At 36.9% G+C, this 27,125-nt stretch overlaps 1 protein-coding gene across 3 annotated transcripts in view; it reads right to left on the bottom strand.

Annotated features, from left to right (window-relative positions):
• The window catches only part of LOC110674225 (uncharacterized membrane protein DDB_G0293934-like), a 256,353-nt gene extending 234,261 nt beyond the window's left edge, over window positions 1-22,092 (bottom strand). The window contains exon 1 of one of the 3 annotated variants that reach the window (XM_021838396.1): window positions 21,357-22,092. The gene's annotated coding sequence lies outside the window, so the exon portion shown is untranslated. The remainder of the gene's footprint in view (window positions 1-21,356) is intronic. The other 2 variants (XM_021838400.1, XM_021838405.1) reach the window with 2 other exon arrangements.
• Window positions 22,093-27,125: the final 5,033 nt, after the last annotated feature.

Consider the following 27,125-nt stretch of genomic DNA (forward strand, 5'->3'; position numbering starts at 1 on the left):
ACACTAATGAACGCGTTTTTTATTATTTTTTTGTTGGTTCATAAGACACTTGCGTATTTCATTCGACGAGATTGAGATTCATAAGACAAGTGTATTTTTTTCATAATAATCAATTGTCAATGTCATAAGAACGCTTATGAACCCCATTGCTCATCATTGTGCAGAACCACGTGAGGCAAATTTTCTCGGTACAGCCATTTCACAATCATAAATTCAATATGGCTTCCGAAATGGACGTGTTTGCTGATTTCTCGCTGGCTGACTCCGTTTCTAATGCATCAAAGGGTAAATATTTTCTATTTATCATCAATTCCGCTGTAACTAACACTTTCTTTCGATCAGATTTAGGAATTGGATTCAAAGAATAAGATTTTTGATTGAAAATTCAAAACGATTTGCATGACGCGTAAGATATCACAAACTCCCCTCATCCATTAATCCGCCCTAACGTAAACCTGCACCAATTCAAGCGTTCTTCACAACTTTTCTCAATAATGTTTCGCTGTTATAATATACTTCTTCGCGTTCAAAATAGGTTAGCCAACTAGAGAAAATCTAATTTTCATCCATTTTGTCGTATCGCAAATCGATTCTAATGCTTACAGTAAAGTGCTTTAATCGATTTGCGACATGACAAAATGGATGAAAATTTGATTTTCCCAAGTTGGTTAACCTATTTTTCAACGCGGATAAATATTATTCATTCATTGAAATTTATAATCTAAAGCTCAAATTACGCAAGACAGTCTTATGGAACCAAGAATGGATCAGAACGTATTTCATAAGACTATCTATGGATTTTGTTATCAAGTCAATGCTGGTTCATAAGATCATCTTACGAAATTCCTTCGAGGTGTATTATGGAAACAACATCTGCCGAAAACCATACGATGGTCTTATGAATTTCAAAGATTTTTCTTGTGTCGTAATTCCATAAGCAAATCTTATGACAGTCTTACGTTTGCTTTCCTCAGTGTATGAGATCGGTCGGCACTGAAGGATTGCTATCAGCTGATTACGTTTTTCGAATCAGTTACATCGTGTTTTTTAAGAGTGTTTCGATGCATCGGCGCTGATAAGGTGCGATGATTGATAGCAACGGTCGCAAAACACGTGAAATTAATAAGCTTGTATGTGTAGCTATCATATACAGCTGAAGATAGACAGCATGGGAAACTTTTGATATTAGTTTAGGGCTGTATGGTGCGATGATTCATTCATAAGAGTTACACAAACAGCAGGGCTACCAATTTAACCGGTAGAACACCGGGTGAAAATTAAAACACTAAAACGGGGTCATTTAAAAGGTCCATACAAATAACCAAGTGATTCATGGATAGCCCCTAAGAAATATGTAAATGAAATCCAATCAAATATTTCGCTGACAAACAGTTATTTTTTATATCGACATTGTTTGAAAATCCATCAATTCCATCAAACAATAAGCAATAGAAACTTAATCATTATTTCCGCAACGTTCCTCTTTGTCGTCGCCGTGGATTACGTGTCCAGACTGCTGAGAATATATGCTCATTCCCGTCGCGACTTCCCAAAATAAACGAAAATCAGATACAATAACCCTTCGCCCAGCAAGATTTATTCCCATTATCAAGAATGGCCAGAAACATGCGACCGACGACGGCGACAACGAAAACTTATTCCCGACTTCCCGGCCGTTGCGTGCCAAACTACGCCGGACAAGAAGAGACAAAATTAAGCAACTTTTACGATCTGTAGCAAATAATCTCTTATTTAGTAAACGCGAATCATGCTGTCGGTTATATGAAGTTGGCCGAAAGTGATCAGCCAGAGAGCAGACAAAGGTTGCGTTTGCCAAATGTTATAACTTGCTATAGCGTTTGTTGCCAGATTCGTTTTCATTTGAGAATGGCTCGAGCGTTCTTTGCGTGGCTGAGTTTGAATTGTTGTGTATCAATACAGAGTGCTCCAATAAAAACTAAGGAAAGCTTCGAATTTAGATGTTTGAAGATTGGGAATATTCTTATCTACCAAGGTTTATTAAAATCTGTGAAGCTTCTCTACATCACATTACCTTAATTTTTTCACATTTTCTGTCGAAGTAAACTATCAATGCAACATGTAAAAAAGGACGAAGAAAAACCTAGCTTGCATTAAATGACTCTATACAATATTAACAGGTCGGACACAACGAGGTTTCGGAAGATTTGAAAGCGTCAATCTTCCAGTAGGCTGCAGGCTGCTTGAAAAGCACGCTGCCAGCTGAATATGCCTAGCGAGGTGACGGAACTGAGGTTACAAAGTTATCCTTCTAGCGGTTGAACGTTCTCAAGATTCGATAATAAATTTTCGAGCTGTTTAGTGGAATACCTATATGTAAATGGAAACCGAATTTAACACTAAACCATTTTTTCCACTAAAATTTGTATCCTTTGACAGATATGCACCACAACTGTAAGGCCGTCTTCAGAGTCGTGTGCTTGACTCGACTTAAGATTTTTATCAGTTTTAAAAGATCAAAATCAGTTTTAAAAGATTCTAGTATGACTTCTCAAGGTGTTTAAGATTTTGAACACTCAACATTACTGTATACTTCAAACATCCAACATTTTTCACTGAGCTAATCGTCTCAGGAATCTTAAAAATTCTCTGAAATGTTCGAGATTTTCATCACACTCGATGTTTTTTTTTTTTTTTTTTTTTTTGTGGAATAATGTGGAGCGGAACGCAGATTCAAAACAAAATAACGGAAGGGGTGACCAGAAACACGGTTGTAGGGTGACTAGAAGTTCACATAAAAGATGAACTTCGATCGTTCAAATTAGCTTAAAATTTTGAAGATTCTGGAGTGCTTTAAGGTGATTATAAAACGAAGCCAAACTTTGAATTTTCAAGTGCACAAGTCTGGAGAATCTGACAAAAAAATTGCTTGCTTGTTGGGTGTGACCAATTGGATAAATTTTCAACGCGGCGCGCTGTTTGGTTCTCAAGACTTGTGCTCTTAAAAATTCGAGGTGTTGCGTCGTTCCAAATATAATCATCTTAAATATTGCAAGAGGGGCTATTCATGAACTATGTGGACCAAAAATTGGCCACATCAACCACACCTCGTGCTTATAAATTTGAATAAAGCGTAGACATACACTCTGATCATAGTATGACCAAGGCCCCCTCCCTCTAAAAGCCTGTGAAATAGTCTACGTGGTTAATGAACAACTCCAGACTCTCAATGTTGCCAAGCTTACAAAAATTAACAGGGACTTCATAAGTAACAATAGCCTGAAGATTCTAGAAATTTTCAAAAGCTTCAAGAGGCTCAATTGCTCTAAAATTGTACGGATTCATCTCTCTCAACTCCATTGTTGTAGTGAGGCGTCCATGCTACCGAGCAGTACTCTAAGACGGAACGAGACAGCCCAGACAACCAGAAATCGCATGAAAGTTCACGTTATAACTCGTTTATTCATACTAATTACATCAAACTCGCAAAACACCGTGGATGAACTCATCAGATTGATGAGTATCCTCGCATAAAACACTTTTTTTTCTGAGTTCATTTGTACATTTTGTTTCGTCCCGTACAGTCGTACAAAGTAAGTCGAAACAATCCGTAGTAGCTGTCAAATCATCATTTATTATCACAAATAAAGTCGCATAAGATCACAAGCTAGTTCGGTAGAATATTTATACGCTCGCAATGTATGTTATTATTCTTCACATAATATATGCACGTATATCACCTCCACTTTTGTACGTAGAAGGCCTATTTGCGACATCTTATAAGTGAAATTTTGCACATACAAAGCCTCCAGGTGATTTCGTTATTCGTACATTTTGGATGTCTGGGAGGGAGCACTAGAGCGATTTAAGACAGTAGATATTTTACAAATGTTTTGAAATTCTAAAGATAAGGCTTAGTATTTTGTCGACGACGAACGAGATGTGCGGCTTAAGGTGATTATAGAACGCCTTGAGAACCAAACGGCGCTCCGCGTTGAAAATATATCCCAGCAAGCAAACAATTTGATTGATTTTCTACGCGAACTGTTATCACATTCTCCAGTCTTGTGCACTTGAAAATTCAAAGTTTGGCTTCGTTTTATAATCACCTTAAAGGAGAGTTGGATATCCAGGATAACTTCCACGTCCTTAATTTGGTTAACACGCTCTATGTGCTGACCGAATAAGGCATACTGGTGGGAGACTGTCTCTTTTTTGCACGAGAACGCTATCACCGAGCATTTTGAAGGGTTAACATCCATCTGGTTTAAAAGGTAGCAGTCGGCAAAAGAGTTCAGCTCACGGTATACAGAACAAGGTAGGCTATTTTCACTTGTAAACAACGATTTTCAATCAAAACATGTGTCGTCATTCCTATCGCCAAGCATGGAGCTAGAAGGATAGTAAAAGAGAGCAGGCTTTGCTTTCTCTTGTACTCGTTCGAAATTGCGATAGGAATGACGTCACTACCAAGTGTCATTTTTCGGAATATAATACCTTGTTTCTTTTTATCGTGGTTCAGCTGAAGTTAAAGAAATCTGCAGTAATCAGTTGAGCGGATGCGAAGAAAGAGCTTCAGGCCATCTGCGTAAGAAAGCAGTGGTCCTTTGATCACCAGGTTGACATCGTTGAAGTAAATCGGGAATAGCAGAGGTCCCAGGTGACTTCCCTGAGGGATTCCAGATGTGACAGCAAAAGTAAGCGATTGGCAGTCTCCTAAATCGACGAACAGATGTCGAGCGGTGACGTACGATTGAAACCATTGGCTGCCGTTGATTCCCAGCCTACCTAGCTTTGCAATAGCTATGCGGTAATTTAATATGTCGAAAGCCGCCGTATAAACAACGTCTGTTTTCGCACGTTCAGACAAGCTGTTCGTGATTTATTTTAACTTTTAGATACCTCGCCTCAAATTTTCATAGTTTTTATAGTTGTTCTACTTGTAAAATTAAATAAAAAACTAAAATCTGAAAAAGCTGAAGAATCTCAAAAGTCTCAAGTTCTTTAGGTATTCAAATAGATTCTCATAAATTCCGGGGTTCTCAAGATATTATAAATATTTCTTAGTCCTTAAGGCGAAGTAGACCGTCATTGAAATTTGTACGCGTCGTTGATGATTGTTGCTAATCCATCTCACGATTTCGAATCAAAGAGAATCAATTGGTTTGGCACTGACACAGCTGAAAAAATATCAGCATACTTTATACATGATACTTTTTGAGTACAGTGATACTTTTTCAAGTCAATATACACTATCAAGATTGAGTTTTATCACTTTGAAATGCAAGCTAAAAAGTCATCATTGTTGTCCAAACGAATTACGGGCTACTTAGCCTTAAAGATTTTCGAGATTGTCAAGATTCCCATCATTCTTAAAAATTTTGACAATTTCATGGGAAGAATTATTGATGACCGTATACTTCATACAGTCAACTCTGCATAACACGATATTGAAGGGACCAATTAGGAAGATATCGAGTTATAGAACACAAAATCAGAGCAAATGCGATCAAAGAGACCATCGAGACAAATCAACTTTTATCATGGTTCCCTTACTCGACATACAGATGGAAAATATCGAATTATGGAAAGCTAACTGTATATTCAGTTTTTTTTTTAATTCTGGTGTGACTCTCTAAGTTTTCGAAATGTTCAAGAATTTGAGCATTCAAATTTCCAATATTTTAATAGCCTTAATTGTCTCAGCAATCTCAACAAAACACTAAAAATGCTCAAAATGTTCGTCATCTTAAAAATTCCCCAGATTTGTAAATTAGAGTTTTGTAAATTTAGTTCTGTCTTCGATTCATTTTCAACTTAAGCATTTTATAGTTCCCAAAAGTCTAAAGATTTACAAAAGCTTTTAAAACTCTTAAGATAAGATTATTAATTCGTAAACTCTTGGATTTTTTACATTTTTGAAGAGTCCAGAGTGTCTCAAAAATTTTGAAATTCCCAAAGTTAAGATTCCAAACGTTTCCAAGATTCAAAGGTTTCAAACGGTTTCGAGATTCTCGAAATATTTAGGCTTGTAAAAGTTTCCAAGGCTTTCAAAAATCTCATGAGTTTCAAAGTCTGAAGTTCCCGAGATTCGAGAGAAGCTGTCTAAATTCACGAGATATTCAAGACCTTCAGGATTGAAAAAGAGGACTCGCTTTAATCGTCTCAAGAATCTCGCGAAATATACTCAAACTAATCGATTTTAAAAAGTTTTGGGTACAGAATTTTAATGCTTTAAAAATTATCAAAATGTGTTATGGAGAACTCAAATTAGTCTATATAATCTGCTGTTTCAGACAAATCATTAGCCTCTCCTTATCAAAAAAATACCGTAATTTCGGGTGAAATTGATCATTTTTCACGGATTTCATTGTCTGTTTTATATAATGTTGATATTGCCAAACAACTGAATGCAGGAAAACAAGTACGAAGGTGAGCCTCATTGGTTCATGTACCGACATTTTGTAACAAATGTCATTTTAGTACTAAAAAAATATCTCTAAAATAAAAAAAAACGGTGTACCTTATATAGGGGTGAAATTGATCACTTGTCAATGCGATTATTGTTAGTTTTCAAAACAACTCAACATAATAAATTAGAGCTCCCTGAATCCGAATATGCTTGCTAAATTGTTAACAATACAATATTCATAGAAATAATGAATAGTTAAATTTCAAGAATTACGCAGAAAACGCATACATTCAAACGCAATTTTCTAAGAAATTTTCTTATATATAACAGAAATTCAATTATTTCAACCGAATGAGCAAATTGGTACGAGTTTGGGTACCGTAATTCGGGGTGTAGTTGATCAGTGAGGAGAAGTTGATCATTCATGTACCCACATGTATAAACTGTTAAGAGAGCTATGATACAATTTCAATCAGTGGCGCGGGAAGTGGGTAGGACAGGTAGGACATGTACTACGCACGAAAAAAAAGGGTAGGACAGTCAAAGGATTGTCCTACACACGATTCAACTAAAAAAAAAGATCAGCGGAAAGATTGGAAACCAACTTAAATATACATTAAAGTTTCTCCTGAAAATTGTATTTAGTATACTTTCAGGGTTTTCTTCCGGGGTCTCACCAGAAATTCTTCTAACGATTCTTCCAGAAATTCTTCCAGCGATTTTTCAAAGGATGGTAAGAACAATTTCTCTAGAATTTGATCAAGGAAATACATTAGAACTCCAAAGTATTTAGTTATTTCCTAAGATATTGCTTTGATTTTGTTCCTAAATTATTCTAGAATTTTCTCTAGATATTTTTACACTAATCCTTCAACCGAATTCACCAGTTGTTACTCTAGGAGATCTTCCAAAGATTTCTACAGAATTACTTTCTAAAAAATTAATAAAGTTTTAGTCCAGAGTGTTTGAAAACAATATCTCAAGGGTCCTTTTTTCCAAGAAACCCTGAAATATCTCCTCCGCCTGTTCATGTAGATTCCTTGAAGAATTCATCCACGTTTTCTTTCAGAAATCGGAAAAATACAATCTTCAAAAGTTTGTTCCAGTTTTCCTACCAGTTTCTACTACAGCAATTTTTCAAATTTTTCCTTCGATTATTTCTTTACTAAATTTCTATAGAGATTCTGTCCAATGTTTTTTGATTATCTTGGCAAATTATCAAGGAAACCTTCCTCAACTTCCTCAAGAGCCAACAAGTTATTTCACAGAACCTTATTCATCAAGGGTGACTTTTAAACTTAACCCTGTTTTTACAGAGGTTAGCCTAGGATTTATTTTTAAAATACCATACGGATTTGTTTTCCAGAAGGAATTCCTAGGCATTTCCCTGGAGACATTCCTCGAAGAATTCTTGAAAAAAAAAACTTTCAAGGCTAAGTATGCTGTCTTGCTCAAAAAAAGTAAAGAAATCCTTGGACTGAATGGGTCAAGAAATTTTTTACAGAGAGGGCTATTTGAAATTAAATTTCTTCTAAACTGCGTACAGCGATCAAAGAAATGTAATTCTCTTGAACATGTTTGGAAGCAAATCGGCGTTTACTTTTCTTGTCATCAGATAAGCGATTACGTTTCTTGTCATCAGCAAACCAGCCTTTACTTGAGAAAATCTCAAATAATTACGGGAGGAATTTCTTTATAAATCTTAGATGGAATCTCTGGAGCAATTGCTAAAGGTATCTTTAGGGAAATCCCTAGGAGAAATCTTTCCTATATCCTGGCTTTTATAAATTATGGTGAAGTTATTGATTGAATTTTAGAAGATGTTTTGACGGCAAAATTGGAGGATGTCCCAGGGAAATCGATGGAGTTAGGAGTTTCTTGAGAAATTTTTCAAAGAAATTTCGGAAGAATTTAGATGATTTCTGAAATAATCTTTGAAGAATTTCCATTTTTGCGGTTCCCCTTGGGAAATCCTTATTGAATTTTTGAGATATCCCAAATGAAATTCCTGAAGAAATTTCCCAGGAAAATTAGTGGAGGAATTCATTGAAAAATAATCACTAAATAAATTTCTTTAGAAATTTCTGGAGTAATGTCTGAACATTTGGGCAAATATCTTAACAAATATCTGATGAAATTTCTAGTGAAAATTATGAGAAAACACATACAGTAATACTTGTCGTAATGTCACTAGGAATTCTAAAAAAGAGTAGGTATTTAATCTTACAAGGGAAGGTCACGATGGTGTTACACGGGGTTTTCAACCGGACTATTTTTGTTAGATTCTACATGTCGAAATATGAAAAACCCCAAAGTCTTTCGGGTGATGGACCAGTGGTGTAGCCAGGAGGGGCTCTGAAAGGGGCAATTTTGTACGTATATTATATTATTAAGCAAATTGCAAATTTGACAAAAATATTTTTTTAGTATCTATTGTGATGGCAGAGAACGGAATTGACATTAATGTATGTTTAAAATGTATTTTCCATGCCATTGGCGTAACTAACATGGAATATGGGCACTCAAACAAATTTGGTTTTATTAGAATAGTATACCAATACTGAACCCATCTCGATTGCGCCTATGGCATGGAAAATACATTTTAAACATACATTCATATCAATTCTGTTCTCTACTATCACAATAGATATTAAAAAAATATTTTTGCCAAATTTCCAATCAGCTTACTAATATAATATACGTACAAAATTGCCCCTTTCAGAGTCCCTCCTGGCTACACCACTGGTCCATCACCCGAAAGGCTTTGGGGTTTTTCATATTTCGACATGTAGAATCTAACAAAAATAGTCCGGTTGAAAACCCCGTGTAACACCATCGTGACCTTCCCTTGTTAGACAAATGCCTGCTCTGATACTATGAAGAATCAAACTTATGTCTCCTGGCTCCTATTAGATTAAGTTAAAAAAAAAACAAAAGAAAGTAGCCGATCTTCTAAGAATTGTATTGCTTTTTTTTATCAAGCGAAAACATCACCTGAAATATCGTTAGAAGGCTTAAAAACAGTACGATTTCCTCCACTCAACTCCAAACCGACCAAAATGTCACTAACATCCTTTGCGAGTCCCTCAAATATAGAAACTTTCATTTTCTAGTCCAGGGTTAAACATTTTTATTTGTTCACTGTGCAAAAATATTTGCCAACACTTGTCCTACCCATGGTTGCGAACGTGGACGCGCCTCTGATTTCAATCATCACAATTTCTATGATGTCGCATTACCTGATAGCTGTTCTTGGTGTTCCCAAATTTGGTTTGACAGTTAAGATAATCATACCATGGAAAAACATATGTTTTAGGAAATGTTTGATGGACTGTTGAAGGGTTCTCCTCCAAAAAATCGACTATTGCCAAGGGTATATAAAGATACCATTTAAATAAATTATTACATACATTCCAGATATGTTCTGTGAATCCAGTTTTGAATTTGCTTTGAGGATAAAAATTTATTTCCAGAGAAAAAACATGTTCTTTTTGTGAGCGAGTTGCTAATTTAAACGAAAATTGCATACATTTAGGCGTTTAACGTGGTGTATTCTGTAATACACAACATTCAATTCTAAAATTGACCGATTTAACAACAAGTTGTAAGATTTTTGAGACTTGATTCAGATTCAGTGACCCCAAATTGAGTAAATAGCGTATCTCTTTACTTTAGGAAATTGACCGTAGTAACTGATCAACTTTACCCCGGAATCAAAAACTCCACTTTTTGATTTCTAAAAAATGTTTTCATTATTATGGAAACATTTTGTCAAAATTTCGTTTGTATAATTAGATAAACATCCAACCAGTACAGGTTTTAAAAATATTTGGATGATAAAACATGTATCCTACTAGGAACTATATAACAGAATCGCTCAAAAGTGATCAACTTCACCCTATTTTACGGTAATCAAATCTGGTTTGGAAATATATTTTAGGCATCCTCACAAACTTTCAAGTTTATATCATGTTCAAATCTTTGTTCAGAACTAGAAGTATATGGATGATTGTACAAGCTGCACCGTACATGATTTTGAAATTTTACATTATTTCTCTAGAAATAAATATTCTTTAACGCAAAAAACTTCAAAACACACAAATCGACAATAGTTACGACAAACAAACGTTCATTCAATGCAGGTTACATTGATATTTGTGCTCTATTAGGAAGAAATAAAATCGTGTGACCCGGTGACCAATTTCACCCTACTGATCAATTTCACCCGAATTTACGGTACTACTCTATTATAAAAATTGTCTTAAGCTTTTCTACGCGTATTCAGAGCTTTCTTCTTTGTTTTACAACAGCTAGTCCATATTGGTACGGCATACAACATGGCTGGCCTGAAAATTTGTTTGAAGATCAAAAGCATGTTCTTAAGACAAAGTTTTGATTTTTTGTTAATCGGAGGATAAGTACATTTTATATATTTGTTACATTTGACTTGAATGCCCTCAATGTGATTTTTGAAAGTTAAATATGTATCTAGCATGAGCCCTAGATATCTAACTTCATCTGACCAATTTCTTGGAACCCCTCTCATCGTAACATCAGGTCTACTTGAAGGTTTCAAATAAAGAGCTTTTGGTTTATGCAGGAATATTATTAGTTGAGTTTTGGTAGCCTTAGGAGAAATCTTCCATTTTTGTAAGTATGAAGACAAAATATCCAAACTTTTTTTTTGTAATCGACTACAGATGACACACAGGCTTCGTCTTTTGGTGGAGAGGTCTGTGTCATCCGCAAACAAACATTTTTGACATCCCTGAGATAACTCAGGTAAGTCAGGTGTGAAAATATTGTACAATATTGGTCCAAAAATGCTGCGTTGATGAATCAGCTCTTACAGGAAGTCTATCAGACTTGGACTTCTGATAATTAACCTGAAGTGTACGATTTGACAGATAACTTTGGATTATTCGAACAATGTATGTTGACAAGTTAAAGTTTTCTAATTCTACAATCAAGCCTTCATGCCAAACACTGTCGAATGTTTTTTCTATGTCTAGAAGAGCAAGACCAGTAGAATAGCATTCAGATTTGTTGGAACGTATCAAATTTGTTACACATAAAAGTTGATAACTGGTCGAATTGTTATGTCGGAGTCCAAACTGTTCGTTGGAAAAAAATGATTTTTCTTTGATGTGGATCATCATTCTGTTCAAAATAACCTTTTCAAAAAGTTTACTGATGGGGTATCCTCAATTGATTCTTTACGGAACTACTATTCTGTTATTGAACGTCCCAGCCTGTAGAAAGAGTTCATATCTCTCCGACGAGTTCATACATTCGTTTCGGCTTGTTTTCAAACGAAAATGGAAGAATACGTCTTCTGATTACATAATTGGACCTCTGAGACGCAGTGAGTGGGTTGGTCGGCCGACCGAATCCCCCGTAATACATTACTCAATTGAGCAAATCGACCACGGGCGGTCCCCGGGGCGCGCAGTAATTGACATTCCAGAATGTATTTACCGTACTAATCTATTCTCCACTCTCACCCACCCACTAGGTATATGGACTGACTGCCGTTGATTTTCTAATGGGAGCTTAGGTCTTGGAACTCGTCAAAACCTCCTCGCATCTGACTGCAGAAGATCGTCCAGTCAGTGTTTTGGTTTTTCTCCGCTTCGCTTGAAGCCGCGCAGCGCAGCGACTCCCTCCCCTTCTACAGCTTTCACTGTGCGATTTTCCCTCCTAGCTCCGTCCCATAGTGCTCTCTAGCAAGCAATTCCGATAGATCACCACCATTACAGGGAAAGCGACCGTACCGTAAATGTTGGTGGGAATCACCATCATCCCTATCCAACGGGGCATCAGCGAGAGTTGGGTTTGAGAATTTTAGAATGTGTAGAGAAATTTCTTCCTCTTTGCGAGACAGTTGGAAACTGCGCAAATTATTTTCTCACCACAACCAACAGCAGTCATATACAGTCAGCTCTCTATTACTCGATGTTAAAGGAAACATTCGAGTTAGGTTTTATAGAACACAGATAAGTGTTAATAGCATCGAGGTATCCATGGTTTACTATGGTTCTTAAACTCATGTTACTGTAGTTTTATAAATTCGAGTAATGGAAGGTTCACTGTAGTCATTGTAACCACCAGTCCTCGTCGCTCTACATCCACACCATGAGGTGCCTTTGGCCCGTTTCTTGGTCGCTGGGTAACCGACCAGCCAACTCGCCAACCAATCCTCAGAATTTTAGGAACAGTCTGAACAAAGGTGTGCAAAGGAGAGCAATGCGAATCTTGGCGACTGTGATAGATTTATCCATACTAAATTCTGAGATTCACCTCTCTTAATTGGATACCCTTTCTAACTCGATGATGCCTACAACAATGGTTAAGCGAGAATTCACTGTACAAATATAACTTCTACTTTTTTTCTAGCTTGAAAAGATTCTCGATGACAGGCGCGATTCGAAATCACGACCCTCAGCATAGTCTTGCTCAATAGATACTCGTTTAACGCTACGCTTATTTTTATAACAGATTACAAGCAGATTTGTTCCATTTTAAACCTAACATCGGCAAGAATGAGAAAACATGAAGCGTGTGATGATCAAGTTAAAAAAAACTACAAATTCTGCATCAAAAGACTTCTCGGAATCACCTCATGTGTGCATTTATGTCAAGTTCAGAAAGAGCGCTGAAGCAACTGTTTGGAAAGCTGACCTAGTACCTACGGCTCACGGGCTGGCATTGTGGCCGATTCTGAAATTCGGAGAATTGCAAGCAACCATGTAAGCGACGTAAGTTGTTACCGGTTGTAACAATAACAGACGTAATAGTTTGTAAGTTTTCTTCTGTTTTTTTTTATGTTGCATTTCTTCGTGAGCTCAAAACTTGAATTAAATATGATGCTATTCGGGGCCTTTCTTAGCCGAGTGGTTAGAATTCGCGGCTACAAAGCAAAGCCATGCTGAAGGTGTCTGGGTTCGATTTCCGGTTGGTCCAGGATCTTTTCGTAATGGTAATTTCCTTGACTTCCTTGGGCATGGTGTATCATCGTACCTGCCACACGATATACGAATGCGAAAATGGCAACTTCGGTAAAGAAAGCTCTCAGTTAATAACTGTGGAAGTGCTCATTGAACACTAAACTGAGAAGCTGGCGCTGTCCCTGTGAGGACGTAATGCCACAAAGAAGAAGAAGAATCAAAACGTTGAATGATTTTCCTAGCCACGCCACCGGTTTTTCTTTGTGCCCACGTCACATGCTTCTCTACAGTCCACAAAAACCGTACTGTTGTTGTTTTCGTTGTCCAACAAGACGACACGTACCGGGAAAGCACGGGCAGGCCACGACGAACGATGACGGGAGGAAAAACAGATTTTCCTCCCACCCCCATCGTATCCTCTCTGACTTTCTTCTCCTCGCGCGAGTGATAGCACTTTACTCACACTGACACAACTCCCGACTATCCTGCTAGCGGATGACACCACCACACAATATCCTGACGCGAAATGCCACAACAAAATAGAACCACCCTCCAAGCAAGTGAAACCCTACGGGGAATCTGTCTGCTGCAGTCCGATCGACCACCCACCCACACTCTCCGAAGTCACCCCCGTTCCACCTACAGTGTTGGACAATAGTTATGTAGCTTTTCGGATTTTCTGACAAAATGGTCAACTTGGGTAGGCTGATTTCAGTTATTTATGGACCGATTTGAATAAAATTTTCACAAGCACGTTTTAACATTTATATTTTTTCATCATAAAATTCTCTTCTGTCATATGTTATTGCTTTTGAACTCGCAATTGCACAACTAGTAGCAACTGAGTATTCTAAAAATAGAAACTTTAGAGGCCTGTTGCAAAGAGACTAAACAGGATTCAAATACAGTGGGATTCCGTTTTTGGCAACAAAGTCGAAATTTTCAGTTGCCAAAAACGGAACCGTGCCAAAATCGGAACCCATTTTTTTAATTTCAAAAATATCATTTTGACATTGTTTCATCATAATTATGGAACCAAATGATGGCCAGGCTTCCGAACAGTCCATTTCGAAGTAGAATCCGTAGGATAGGACTATGTTATAAATCTGAAGATCCGACATATTTATTTTGACAGGCGTTCTACACACAGCCGAAATATCTTCAATGATGTTTTACAAACTTTATGAATACTATTTGTATACTTGGGTCATGTAAAAACGATAATCGCATTAGTGACCTTTGTTCAAGAACAAGTAGTGTAAGAATACAGAAATTTCATTGGAAGCGTATTTACAAAAAAAGTTCTAGGTGTTACAAAACTGAATGATTCTAGTTAAATAAAATTAAGGAGAAACGGTTTTTTATTTTAATCCCTAGCTTCAAATTTGACAATATTCGATCATTTGAAAATTATTATTTTAAATTAAATTTCTTGCATAGTAAGGCATCTGATATCAAATGATTAACTACAGTCAAAGAGTACCGTAAAACGGGGTATCTTTGATAATGCGGGTAACTTTGATAGTGCGTAACCCACCACATACTAAACGAAATATCATAATTTCTGTTAATCAGTTGAGCAAAACGAATGCAAACCTAAGGAATATTAGTATGACATTTCATGTAAGAGCGGGTTTCATTTGAATCAAGAACATTTCATGGTTTTTGTACGAATATTAAAAATTGACACAATTTTAGCATTTTCAACACGCTTATAAACAATCTGTTCTACGATCACTATTTGATGTATTTTTGAATAGTTGATCTTTTATCTTTGACAGCCTAGTTATCATAGAACTTGAATATGGTCTCAAATCTCTTAGCGAAAAGCATTTTCACAAACTAGGACCATTTTTGTAATCTAAGTCAGAAATTTCCATATAACGTTAATCGCCTAGAGGTATGCAATGCCCTACAAATGTTCGTTATTCATTCAATTTTGTTCGATTCATACTCCATTATCAAAGTTACCCCAAAACAGAAAACCAACTTTCGATTACATGAAAAATTATATATCCATTCAAAATTAATATTTTGGCGATCTATCGACTGCAATCGATAGCAAGGATACCAGTACTTGTTTTAAAAATATAAATTATAATTCTTTGGAACAGCATGCTTAAATATTCAAGTTTTCTTCGAAAAAACTATCAAAGTTACCCCGTTTTACGGTACACAAAAACAGCTGAAATCATTTGCTGTACCAATAGAAAACTAAACTATTTTTTGGAACATAATATTGACTAAGCCTTCAATAAGGTTTTCCACAGAAATGTGAGCTTCGTAGCTGTGAGGTTAGCGGCGTCAATCGTTTAGGCGTATTGTACTACGGAGTGTAGGTTCGATTTCGTGGAAGTTCGCTCCAGTCGGAGGAATCTTTTCGTCAAACAAAAATTCTTCATCTTCAATGAATATTTGTCCGTGTGTCCGTTGTATAATATAAGTGCAGCCTTTGGTTTAAGACGGTGTATATTGTCTTTGAAATATGAAAGAAAAATTCCTCTGAAAATTATTACAAAATGGTATAGAACCCGTTTGTGTTCTAAACTAGCATGCTAGGAATCCACAGAATCTTGCTTATAATTTTTTGGGTCTTACTCAGAAGCCAGATAGGAATTTACATCTACCCAAGAGCTTGCTAATAATTTTCAAGATAGCGCTGAAACTTTCAAGATTCCGTTACGATATTGCTGAAAATTCTCAAGTTTCGGATCGAAATTCTCAAGAGTTCATAAGGACTTTCCAGAGTGCCACTAGCAATCCCCAAATTCTGCTGGAAACCTATTCAGAATCCTCAAGTTCTTACCAAAAATATTCAAAATACAATTAAGAATCCGCAGTATTCCTCTAAAAAATCGCAAGCTGCCTTATGAATCTTGGGAGTTTACAAGGAATCGATTTTGCATAGCATCCACAATATACATTCTCAGGTTCCCGTAAGAAACCCCTTAGTAATATCCGATAGGATTTCCCAAATTTCGCTCAGTATTTCCAAAAATTTGCTGAAAATTCTCAGAAGCTCATATTTAAAACATAGCAGTCAAAAAACGGATTCAGAATCAGAATCAGAATCCAGTTAGACAACCCTTAGACCTAGCCAGGGGTCACAAGGAACATTTTGATAATTTCATGCGGCAGGCATACTTGAATTAAATCTTGATATAGCACGTAGTATACTTTAACTTGAGTAATACTGGAATATAATGTTGCATCGTTTCTTTAAAAAAGTGATTTGCTTCTTTTGCTATGGTATGTTCTACATAAGCAATGCATGTAATTCTACAATAAAGAGAAAAGTGAGCAAAACGAAACTTTATATGAAAACTCTGTGTGATTTTTAGACTTTTTGTTCGTCTTAGGTATGTTGCTTTGTTAAGAAAAGCTGTTCCAAATCTGAAGAAAACTGACGTTTACTAATTACTATTGTCTACTGGCATACTCAAGTGGGCTGGTCATAAAGCGTAAATGCCTGAGAAAAGATGTTGGAACTCTAATTGATACTAGTAGATACTCATAGAGATTAATGAATTCATGAAACGTTGCGACTATTCGGCCATCTAGAATTAAATAAGCGCATACGGTGCTCCTAGAAGTTGGTGACATTTTGAGAAATACCGGCGACAATTGAACTCAGGAATGCGGTAAGCGTGAAGCTGGATTGCTTTTCAAATGACTGAAACAAACGACAGAATAATATTTACAAAAAAAAAATACAAATTTTAATGATATTGAAAAATGTTGCCAAAAACGGATCCATTTTGTTGCCAAAATCGGGGGGTGCCAAAAACGGAGCATGCCAAAAACGGAGCGTGCCAAAAGCGGAATCCCACTGTACCAAAATATACCAAAAAGAGATTAACACAGCGACCAAGAGAAGAATGAGAAACCCAACAGGAACCAGGTAATTGATTCCTTATAAAATCTGACCGAAAAATTTATCTTAGAATTGTTTTTTTTTTGGGTTCTCTCGTAACATTACTGTGCGTATGTTTTCGTGAATTTCTATGGGAATTTAATCAGAAATTAAATCAGGTGCCGTGTGGGATCGAAATCCGAACCTAGGAACTGAATCTAAAACCGTCCACTTTATACAAAACGCCTACTATTTGTATGAAGTGTACGGATTTTGGTCTCCCCCTGTTTTTGGAAAAAGCATCGTTCAGACATTTGTGCTTATTCTGCGCGGCATGTGAGTCGCGACGAGTCGCTCTCACCTCGAGTGACGTGAGACGCCTAATTGGGTTTATTCTACGAGTGGCGAGAGATGAGAAATGTCGGTCTCGCACAGCGAGGCGACTATCCATTTGATTTGCAGGGCGAGTCACTTCATTCGAGTCGAGAATTGTTACCTCGCTATATGAGACCTACAATTGTCACTTCACGTCAGTCGTAGAATAAGCCTAAATGTTAATTAAATTGAAGCAGTTCAACAAGTAACCTTATTTGAATCGTTTCACCTCACACGCCTCGTAGAATAAGCAAGATTAATCCAAAAAAATCCTCAGGAGCTCGACTAGTAAGTTCTACCGACTTCCTAAAGAATTCCTCCAAGAATTTCGTTATGGATACGTTCTAAGAATCAACTTGAAATTTTATTAGGATAACCTCATAAATAACGTCAAACTTTTCATCAATAACGCTCCTTCTAGCCTTCTTTAGGACATTTTTCAAGAAAATCTCAAGTCCTCTAATAACTTAAGTATGCAATCCGTCTTACATCGATTTCCCTAAGACTTCCTCTAACATTTCGTTTAGAACATCTTCCGGAATCCAACCACTGATTGCTCCAGAGAAGCCTCCAGGAGTCCAGGGATTTCTTAGGAATCCTTACAAAATTATCGTTCACGATTTGCTTAAGATTTCATCTAGGATAGCATCAGGAATTACTGTAGAGATTATTTGAGAAATTTTCCAAGAAAGTCTTCAATGAACTTTTCCAGACATTCTTCGTGTTATGTCTCCTGGGAAACATAACGGATGTTTTAGAAATCATTTAATAAATTTTTGAAAATTTTTCTGGGGGCTTTAAACAAAATCCCAAGGAAACCTCGTATGAAACTAGTGTAAGTTATGATCATAACATAGCATAGCAATGACTCTACATGGCAATGGTAGTGATTGATCGGAACTGGTAAGAATTGCACTTAGATCCAGCCAAGTCCTTACAGTCAGATGGGATGGAGAAGGAATGTTAATGCGTAATGATGGTGGCTTATAGAGGCCGAGAATCCCCCTGCATCTCTACAATAACCACAGAAAGGGTTGGTGATGCGATCCATGCACAAGGAGGGAAAATACGACATTTACTATAAACTACTTGGTTATGCAATTTTGTCTCTCGGTGAACAGATGTAATAGAAATATTAATAGTAGAACGCTAGTGGCACTGTTGTCACAAAACTTACAACAAACTGTAGTTTTTCATTGTTTATTCAATGTAGAGGAGGATTGGATATGTTATTAAAAATTTATTTGATACTTTGAGGGCCGCTACTCAGGTTATCAGCTCGTGGCAAACTAGATGTTGGTAACACGAACATTACCATTCTTAGGTTAATAATTCTACTAAAGATGTTGATGGATGATTAAAAAAAAGTATTTCGACAGCTATAATGTCGAATTATTAAAAGGTTATTTTTAGTAATGACGAAAAAACAAATCCTTGACTGAGCACGGATAACTTTTCGCACTCCCAATTGGAATATTTGGAAGAATCGAAGGAGTCATGTTTGGATGGAGTTCGACCGAAATTCCTGGAAGAGATTCATGTGTAATCCCAAGTCGAATTAATTGGAGAAATTTTGGAATGAATTCCTAGAAGTAACCGAGCATAAATTGTTGAACGAATGCCGGGAAGAATAACTGGGAAAATCGGCATTGGAATTCTTCAAAAACTCCAAACATTTCTGTAATAAATCTTTGACGACCTTTTTGGAAAAAAAAACTCCTGTAGGAATTGTTGGAAGGTCTAGCTAGAGTAACAAGTGAAGAAATCGGTGGAAGAATTATCTGGGGCCGTGAAATACTCTCTTAAAGAAAGTTGGAAAACATCGGCTCTTTTGGAGCAACCCTTCATGTGTGTTATGTTCACACATTCTAAAAAAATCGATATTGATCTCATTTCTGCTTAATTTACTCAAACTTCACGATGTAGAAAGATGCTAACCCGACTAGCAGATCATATGAAAATTATATCACAAATATATCATATTGAGTTATAAATATCTCCCGTTGATTTAATTTAGATATGATGTAATATTTTTCCAATGTTTCATAACAAGATTATATCAGAAGGTGTTAAAATTCATTTAATAACACATCATTTTATAAAAAGTTATAACAAATCTTGTTATTACTGAACCAGAATTTTAGCTACATTAATCATTATAACAAAATTCTATCATAGATTGTTATGATAACAGGACATGATATAATTGTGTTTTATTGTATGAAGAACATTCACCAAGAACGAGTAACTTTGTCGTTTATATACGTCATTAACACTTCAGTCGTCGCGCTGTTGTATTTTGTACAATACTGTTGAAAAAATCTCGCTTTTCGTGCACAACAGCAGCGGATCTGACGGTAACAAACCGCGCGACGACTGGAAGGTTAATTGTGACGTCATGTTTTTCAGCTCAGACGCAGGAGAAATTTTGAAAACACCAAGTCCATTCTTATGAGCTGAGAAGACGTAGAACCAGTTGAGCTTCCATCATTCTTTACTTCAAGTGTACCAATAGCCTCAGCAGTAGGGGCGTCAGGTCCATTCTGCTGGTTTGGTACATGTCTCGGTTCGATTCCCGTTATTGACTTGGTTATTTAAAAACAATATATTTTTTTTATTTGTCATTTTCTGTAAATAGACTTACACACTTAAAAATATTTTCAAAACATATTAAGAAAAATTATATAGTATTTACCCTAATTGAAAAAAAAAAATTAACAACCAGCGTTACAAAAATAGATCGTAACTAAATAACTCATCAAGTTATAATTTTGATAGCTTCAGCTAGTCGGGAAGTATTGCGGAGCTTTGCAAAAAAAAAGAGTAAATCATCCCAGGAGCAGGTTTTTCAGCATGTGTTAAATTAACACATCTGATGTGTTGGTCCAGAAGAGCTCGATTTTGCGTGAATCGTACTCAATTTTGTGTAACTTCGTTTAAGCGGGTATGAAGACGCAGATCAATATTATTGATTTTGAATGTTTTCTTTACAATGCGCCTAGAGCCCTGTCCCAATTTCAGTACCAAACGCTTAAGTTTAGGCCAGAAACAAATGTTTAATAAATGTTTAAATGATTTTCGTTGGTTTAAGTTCAACAAACATTTTTTTACGGTTTTTTAAATTTTGCTACAACCCCAATTTCGAGTTTATTTTGTTTTCCGTGTCCCTTCCGAAATGTCAGATAGGAACAACCTCACCCCATTAAACCTTTGACAGTTCACAAATCTGGCGACTTGTCAGTAGATCACTGTGTTAAACCTATTTAGACGACTGTTGAACTGTCAACCCCATTAAACATTTGACAGTTCAACAGCCGACTAAATTGGTTGAAAAATCGGTCGATTATTGCACCGACGCTTATGGAAGATTAAAAGAGAGGTCATGTTTTTGATTAATTTTGAAACCAGTTTTTCCTAAGATCTTAAAAAGCTATTTCCAGCTCGAGAATCTGAGTTGATATTGATCATTGGTCATCTGTTTTTTTATATTCCTATTTACCTATGATTGAAAAACGATGTGGCTAGTAGGAGGGTCAACTGAGATCTACCCTACCAAAGGTGATCATTTTGTATGAAAAATCAAAAAAGTTTTCAATGTTTCGTCCAATACTGTAGGTTTTCTTCATTATCGTTGAACGAACCCCGAGAAGAAGCGGAAATTAAAATCGATGGGATCTCGTTCGTTCCCGAGATATATAGTTGGCTGCATCGACATCGACACGACACGACGATGGAAAACTAGTTCACCTGTCCTCCCAGCCCAAAACGATAGAACCACCCACTCACTCACCCTCTTCTTCAGCCGCACTTCACTTTCGATACACTCTGTATTGGTAGAAAGGCAGCAGACACACACCACAGACGGTTTTTTTTTTCACTTTCACAGCGTATATCCTCCTCGCTGGCAAGACCTCATTAAAGGACGTAAACCTTGTGTCCTTTTTTTCCGGACCCAGACTGCTTGGCCTGTGTATATGGATGCCTTTGGACGAGACGTGTCCCAGTTTGATCCTTATCGAACAAAGGAAAGCCCCCCTCAAATCAATCCACTTACTTTTACGACTTTACAGATTGATCCTTATTGGAGCTAATCCTTGCACAGTGGGGTTCAATCACGTTCACTTCATCAGCATTGGGGGTGTATGAAGATTTTGCACAGATTTTCCGGCTCATAGGCCATCACTTCACACAGTTTACCCTCCAAAGATTTCCATAGCCCGGTACACGCACAGTTACGTTTCATAGACGAGAAAAATCTGTCAATCCATCAACCTCGACCGGGACAGTCCCAAAAACTCACAAAAATAATACACAACCGGGAAAATTGTACGCACGAAGCACGGCACGACACGAAGACACGGCAGTCCGAACTGTTTTGCGAATATAACTGAACCGTCCTCTCCAAAAGCGTACACACAAAACACGCCGCACAATATCAGCCCCGAAAGCATCGGCGCGACGACGGAGTGTGAGCGCATGAACGAACGAACGAGCCAACGAAACGATGCGATGATACGTCGTAGTACGTAGTAAGAGCTTGGGCCGCTGCCAAACTGGTCGCCGCACGGCTGTCTGGGTTTCAGGCACCACCGTTGTGTCACTCAGTTCTTTTCGCCACCATGCGCTCCTCTCCTCGGACGCTCTCGCGAAGAAGTCCGTCATCGTCTTCCGTCCATTATTATTGCTCCGTTCCGCCGCATTATCGCATGGTACTCACTCTCTCAAGCGCGCAGAATCTCCGCCGGTTCCAAAACGCTACGCCGTACGTGATTGGTTAGGATTCGGTGGTTCTCTTGGCAACGCGCGAGAGAATACTCTTGCGTTACCACGGTGATGTTGAGCGAATCACCCCTCGATAAGAAAGCTGCCTGGCAAAAGCTTTGAGCTATAAAGCTGAAAGGTTTAAATTATGGGGAGGATGGACTTGAGACAGTGCAACTAGAACCCACTAGTGTCACTAGGAGCATGGGCTAGGGGTTTAAATCTTCTGACTCCAGCTACGTTCAGCATATTGTGTTAATAGTGCAATTTAGTGCTAGAGACGTAATACGTGCCGTCATAATCGAATAAAATTCCTTAAAGACGAGATCTGCTACCTTTCATATCGTAAATCAGTTCTTTGTGCATCGTCTTCATCAGGTCTTTGTCTTTGTCGAAACTTTTTATGAAGTCGTTAAAATGACCTGATTCTCAGCTGAATATTATTCAATAATATTCGACTCCTTTCTATTCTCGATATAATTCGTGATTCATGTGCCTTTTACTAGTTTCCCTTAGTATTGTTCGTAGCACTTCACGCTTAACCCTTTCTTTCCCACGGCGATTTCAAGTAAATAAAAATAGAAAACAGTCTTTTCATTCGAAGTTGTTGAACAAATATCTTTCATTTAGGTCAAAATTATTGAACAAGCAAAAAATTGTCAAAAAAAATAAATGGAGCTCCTGAGCTCCAATGGGCATACAGCGTACTTTTTGTGAAGCAAGTATTATTTTTTTTCTATCTTTATTAACGAGATTTTTAGCCCTGGCTAGTTTATCTCGGGACCAACGGCTTTACTTCCCTTACGAAGGAAGTCGTCACTATAACAACTTTGTTATCTTAAGTGACTATCTCGTGGATGGGATTCGATCCCAGGTCCTCGGCGTTTGCTCTAAGTATTAAATGACCAACAGCACAAAGGTTAAATATTATCTTCGCTTAGAAAAATTAAAAGTGATTTGAAATACTTTTTATTATTATTATTATGCTTTATTAGAGACACTTTACCACCTTAAATACTGGTAAGGAGTAAAACTCCTTAACGGGGGTGCTGACAGAGACAATGAACATGCTGGAGGATCTCGTGTATTATCTTTTGATGGAGTTCATCGGGAGTTGTGACGTTTTTTCGAAGATGCTGCCCGCGTTGTTATCTGCATTTTCTTTAGCTTTCTACCAGTAGATTTTTGACCCGTCTTATTTTGGATTTAACGGATGCAGAAGCGGCTTGATCACATCCACTGATTCCATCATGATCTTCACTATCAGATGTACCATAAAAACGAATAGGATCGGCTTTTCAGAAAAGCGTTCTAGTTCTAGTTACTATCGTTGTCTGGAACGTGAAAAAGTACAAAGTCAAAATTGAATTTCAAATCGCTTCAATGCTTTTACCAACCTGATTCAACGTCGAAAGTGTCTGGAATAAGTCGAAAGAATTCACGAACTTAATTGTTTTCGGTGTTTTCCAATGAAGAAATAACGCATTCGGTTTCATCTTCCGAGAAACCAATAAAATAACCTTCACTGTCGCTCATTTCAGGGGAATTTTGTGCGATTTTTCAAAGTAAACAACTTAACTGCACGACAAGGTTGAAAGCGAAATGGTCGGTGGAACGGGTGGAACACGATTTGACGTTTGAGCGGTGCAGTGTTTACTGAAGTTCAACAAAAAAGTTTCACTTTCAATGAATACGGCATCGCTCAAACGTGAAATAAGTGATCTAACCGAACTTAAGCATTGGAGTACCGTTTTGATTCATATTACGGACACTTAAGGACTCAGTGAAGTATAACCCAGCATAGAGCATACAAAATAAATCATTCTGTATGATTCCTTAGCGCTATCGAGCGTAGGAAGCCCTTATCTTTCGAATGGTGGGTAAAGAATACGCTTCCGCAACTTGAATAATTTTAAATAAATCAAAATGTGTGGCCTTTTCATGATTCTGATTCCGGACGCTTCCTCACTTTTGCCTCATATTCCGGACACTTTGAATCGAATTCCGGACAGCTCATGATAATCATTAATGGAACAGTCAAATCATCAATTGAAATCGTCAAACCGCTAAAGAGACATCTAAGGTAGTTGGGCATTATAAATTTTCGAAGATATTTATGGAAAAAGCTTACTAAAACGAGCCTCGAAAATGAGAACTTTTGAACGGCAAAAATTGAAACATTTCGTGTGAAATGTTTCCCATACAAAGTTGAGTGTCCGGAATTTGAAGCTGTCCGCAATATGAATCAAAACGGTATGCCGTATGACAGTCATTCAGTTTTTGCTGTTATCTGCCCAATGGAGCTGTGGTGCTCCACAATCAAATTTAAGTTTACGGAAAAAGTAAGTAAAAATATTACGTTTTCAATCACTATGGAGGTTGTACGCATCTATATTATGATGCCGATAATTTAATTGGAACACTTTCATGGCAACATATACGCTTTCCAGCGTACTGAAAACCGCCATGATTTTTTCGTTGGAAAAATCGGTATTTGTCGAACAATTTCTAATTTTATTTGGTTTTCGAGTAACTTTCTACAGTTTTTTGTCGAATGTATTATTAATGACGTAGGAACAAACCGTTCTGAGAAAAAACCGTTTAAAATAATTTGATATATAAAAAATATATTCGTGCAAAGTTGTGGAGCTCTGGAGCTACCATGGGAAAGAGAGGGTTAACCCATATCCGCCCAGCGTCCTAAAAATAGGACAGAAGCCCCGAACGCCCAGCGTCCTATAAATAGGACAGTACTTGTAGAGCAAATATCTTGAAAATAAAGAGGTTTAAGAGAAAACTGTCTTCTTCAAAGTTGATCACAGGACTGCTGACTTTCACTTGGTAACTATTTTAATTCAGATGTCGTATGTATAAGCAACATATGAAACAACTTTCCAGCGTTCAAATATTTGCTTCGTTTATATCTCAGTTCAGCGATGAGATACAAAATTAGTGTCTTCGACAAAGTTCAATAACTAAATAATACCTATTCGCATAGAACCTTACAAATTCGGAAAACACTCCCAAGATGGCGCTAGTGAGCCAAAACTTTATTTGCTTATATCTTAGTCCAGTTATGAGATACAAAAATGGTGTCTTCGACAAAGTTGAACAACTAAATAATACCTATTCGCATAGAACCTTATAAATTCGGAAAATATTCCCAAGATGGCGCTAGTGAGCAAAAACTTTATTTGCTTATATCTTAATCCAGTTATGAGATACAAAAATGGTGTCTTCAATAAAGTTGAACAACTAAATATCACCTATTTGCATAGAACCTTATAAATTCGGAAAACATTCCCAAGATGGCGCTAGTGAGCCAAAACTTTATTTGCTTATATCTTAGTCCAGTTATGAGATACAAAAATGGTGTCTTCGACAAAGTTGAACAACTAAATAATACCTATTCGCATAGAACCTTATAAATTCGGAAAACACTCCCAAGATGGCGCTAGTGAGCCAAAACTTTATTTGCTTATATCTTAGTCCACTTATGAGATACAAAATTGGTGTCTTCGATAAAGTTGATCAACTAAATGAGAACTATTCACCCAAAACCTTATTTGTTCGGAAAACACTCAAAAGATGGCGCTAATGGTCGAACATTTTGATTGTTTATATCTCAGTTCAGTGATGATATACAACGTTGGTGTCTCCGACAAATGTATTTAACTGAATGAGATCTAGTCACCCGAAAATTTATTAGTTGGGAAAACACTCACTATATGGCGCTAGTGAGCAGAGATTTTATTTGCTTGTATATCAGTCCAGTTATGAGATACAAAATTGATGTCTTCGACAAAGTTAATCAACTAAATGAGACATATTCGCCTAAAACGTTTTAAGTTCGGAATACACCCAAAAGATGGCGCTAGCGATCGAACATTTTGATTGTTTATATCTTAGTTCAGTGATGAGATACAACATTGGTGTCGTCGACAAATGTGTTCAACTGAATGAGATCTATTCGCCCGAAAACTCATTAGTTCGGTAAACTTTCACTAGATTGCGCTAGTCGGCAAATATTGTATTTGCTTGCATCTCAGTTCTGTTATGAGATACAAAATTGTTGTCTTCGACAATGTTGAACAACTAAATGATACTTAGTCACATAAAACCTTATAACACGCACAAGATGGCGCTAGTGGGCAAAGATTTTATTAGCTAAGATCTCAGTCTAGTGATTAGATACAAAGTTTGTGTCATGGACAATGTTGAACAACTAAATGAATCCTATTCGCCTAAAACCATATTAGTTCGGAAAACACTCACAAGGTGGCGCTAGTGGTCAAATATTTTATTTTTTTTATATTTGTCCAGTCCAGCGATGGGACTGAAAAAAATCACACTCTCGAATTTGGTATCTTCGTCAAAAGTGTTCAGCTGATTATGATCTATTCGCCCAGAAACATAGTAGTTTTGAAAATTCTCCCAATGTGGCGCTAGTAGCAAACACATTATTTGCTTTTATCTTAATCTAGAGATTGGATACAAAGTTAGTGTTTTTGGAAAAGTTGGAGAACTGAATGAGACCTATTTGCCTGGAAACTTATTACTTTGGAAATCACCTAAATGTCACTACTGGTACACATTTTTTTCGCTTATATATCAGTCCACTGATTAAATCCAAAGAAAGCTATTCGCCTAAAACCTTCTTAGTTCGGAAGTCATTCTCATGATTGAAGTCCAGTGATGAAAAAAATGGTATCTTCGAAAACGATGATCGACTAAAGGAGATATTTTCACAAAAAAAAAAAACATATTAGCTGGGAATTGCTTTTATGTGCGAAACATC

This window comes from Aedes aegypti, chromosome 1, assembly GCF_002204515.2.
Source record: "Aedes aegypti strain LVP_AGWG chromosome 1, AaegL5.0 Primary Assembly, whole genome shotgun sequence".
NCBI lineage: Eukaryota > Metazoa > Arthropoda > Insecta > Diptera > Culicidae > Aedes > Aedes aegypti.